The following is a 3,221-nucleotide window of genomic DNA, read 5'->3' on the forward strand; positions in this document are numbered from 1 at the left end:
TGTACATAGGGTTGCTATGAGTCACAGGTGACTCGATGGCACACAACAACAAAAACAACCACAACTGTCCCCTTCTAAATTGGTCATTTTACTTTTTTCCTATATAGCATATCCCTTTTAAGGTCCTATTGTTTAAGAGTTGGGAAAATCTTGACCCGTCATGTAATCAATCATAGTGGTATCATTTCTCTAGAGAATGACTGCTTATGAATAAGTAGATAGCCCAGTTCTGGGCATGAAATGTGAGGAGGTTAAGCTGGAGAGCTTCTAGAAAGGATCAAAGAGAGATGCACAGCAAAGCGAGGTTCCTTTACTTCTGCGAGACGTGGCCTGATCTGCGCATGATGTCAGGCCACCTCTGACAGTCATCTTGTAACATTAATGGTCATTGTATCAGAATCAGCTTATAGCTGACCCTCCAGTGGGCTTTTGGAGGCTGTAAATCACGCAGGGGTTTGCCCACCTTTCTCCTGTGGACATTAGTGGATTTGAGTCACTAGGGAAGTGACAGTTTTGCATTAGCAATGCAATTCCCTATAAACTAGCAAAGCTCCCTGTCTGGTAGCTAGAAGGTTCTCTAAGGAGATCACTCCAAGGTGTTGAAGAGGTTAAAGGAGCCCAAGGTGATGATGTCATTGTCTTTACATTAACCACCCTGAAAGTGCTCTCCTCCATCCTCCGCCTTGGTTGATAATATATTTCTGTATTACTTAAGCCATTTAGCATCGTTTCCTGTTATTTGGAGCCGAATCATCCTAATAAACCACTTTTGCAAATATGCTCAAACTTTCTGCAAGCAAAAAAATGTCTTTAGGTATCATATTAGACATACCATATTAGACACTGTTAACATCGAATTTACTACCATGCGGAGTTTCAAAGACTGAACAGAGAGAAATAATATTTCTTTTGAAGAAGTCTCTAAATATGGCATCCAGACAGTCTCCAAAATACTCTAAACTCCATCTCTGAATTAAGTCTGATCACCAGAACTAGAAGCCTGTTCTGAGATTAGGGCCCTGTGTGACTGACCGCCCCAGTCACACATCCATGAAGCTGGCCTAGCCAACTATATCAATCCCTAAAACACAGGAAATAGTTAATGACTTTGTCCTCGGAGGGACTGCAGCATGGGCACAGGTGTGTCAGAGATGACGAGGACGACACAGCACAGGACACGGCTCAGAGGGTGACCAGGGGTCACACTTGACAGCACCTAACAACAACAAATTAATAGTGACATGTAGTCACTTACCTTTACAAATCTATCCAAGAACTCTTTGAGAACAATGTGACCACACACAGCTTTGCATTCAGGAATACATAGGTAAAACGATAGCGAAATCTATAATGGCTCCTGGGATTACATCGAACCAAAATGAAACATTGCTGAACTTCTACATGGTGGCCTTCTTGCTCAAGTCCATCTGAGTCACCTTTGCATTTCCTCCAACACAACACTTTCAAGTCACAGGACTTCAAACACTTGCTGGTCACCTGGCTAGATGGTAATGATTGGATGTCTATGGACCATATTTAGGAAATAACTGGCACAGTTTGAAAAGCACTCTATGTTCTAAGTTTAGGAGAGCTGAAGTAGATTAAGTAGATTAAGAGGCACCCTGATGGCACAGTAGCTAAGCACTTTGCAGCTACTCAAAAGGTCAATGGTGGGTGGTTCCACATCTGGGTTCATCTGACCAGCCACCTCCGCCAGGCCACCCAAGTTCAACCCCAACGAGATCAAAGTCATGTACCTGAGGTGTACCGGTGGGTAAGTCAGTGCTACGTCCAGCATCCACTCTGGTCCCCCAGATTGGCCCTCTGAGTCTGCCACCAAAAAAGATCAGTGATGACATTGCCAGGGCCACCAGTGCCTGGAAGAGATTAAAGGTTATTGTGAATCTGACCATTCAGAACAGACAGGCCCAGATTGAGGGGGTGCCTTCTGCCTCTGCCCTGATCATCTAAGCCCTAAAGAAGACAGAAAGAAGCAGAAAAATACTAAACACAGCAGGAAGGTCACCTTTGATGAGATTGGTGGCACTGATCTTTAGCCAGAGAACTCTCTGGAACTATTAAAGAGATCCTGGGAATTCTGTGGACTGCAATGCTGATGGCCATCACCCTCATGACATCATAGAAGATATCAACAGTGGTGCTGCGGCATGCCCAGGTAGCTAAGAACTGCTGGTGAAAATATTTCAATAAAGGATCATTAGTTAAAAACAAAAGGTCAGCAGTTAGAACCCAACAGTGTCTCTGCTGGAAGGAGATGTGGCAGTATTCTTCCTTAAAGAGTCGCAGCCTTGGAAACCCCATACCTTGGGCCAGATCTCCAGTCCTGCAGGGTGACTAGAAGCCAGGATTGACTCAAAAGCATTAAGTTTGGTTTCAGAGTGGACTTACTTCAGTATAAATTCTATAATCTTCTGCTTAGTAAAATTAAAGGTAGAATAGTTGTTGAGCAAAGGCGTCATTGAGGTGGGTTGAAATAGTACGCTGTGGAGGATGAACTGGAGGACAGAAATACTGAGGGCCTGGAGCTCAGCTACAGAGCTATTTTCCTGGTCCTCCAAAAAGAATTGGACAGCGAAGGTATGCTTATCCCAATAATAATAATGCCCAGTTCTTCATAGTTATTACATGTTTTCACACTACTGTGTCATTCGCTCATTCAATAATCTTATAAGAGAGTATGATCGCAGTTTACAAAATTGAAAATTGATTCTTAGAAAGTGTTAATTCTTTGCCCGGGTCACAGTGGTCAGTGACCTCACACAGGCCAGGTGAGCATCAGAGCCCATTAGAAATGTCTTCTCTCACCCACCAGAGAAGCACCATCTGACTACACATCAGAATTGACTCGGGAACTGTTCTTTTGTGGAAACATAGAACACAAAATTTGCCATTTTAACCATTTTTAAGTGTGTAACTCTGTGACATTAGTTAATACATGTCACGTTGTGCAACCATCATCTCTAGTCATTTTTAGCCTTTTTCCAAATCACCTTAAGCAGAAGCTCAGTATCTATTCAGTTGATAGCCCTACTTCCTTAGTTCCCAGAAACTATTAATAAACTTACATCCCTTTGCATTTAACTATTCTAGGTATTTCATTTAAGTGGGATGATATAACAGTTGTCTTTTTTTATCTGATTTATTTCACTCAACACAATGGTTTCAAGATTCATCCATGTTGTAGCATGTATCAGAATTCA

The 3,221-nt window shown here is 42.4% G+C and overlaps 1 pseudogene; it reads left to right on the forward strand.

Moving 5' to 3' along the window:
* The first annotated feature begins 287 nt into the window (after positions 1-287).
* On the forward strand, positions 288-2,184 carry LOC102853903 (annotated as a pseudogene).
* Positions 2,185-3,221: the final 1,037 nt, after the last annotated feature.

Source organism: Elephantulus edwardii, unplaced genomic scaffold (assembly GCF_000299155.1).
Source record: "Elephantulus edwardii isolate Elephantulus edwardi_28Jun2011 unplaced genomic scaffold, EleEdw1.0 scaffold00118, whole genome shotgun sequence".
Taxonomy (NCBI): domain Eukaryota; kingdom Metazoa; phylum Chordata; class Mammalia; order Macroscelidea; family Macroscelididae; genus Elephantulus; species Elephantulus edwardii.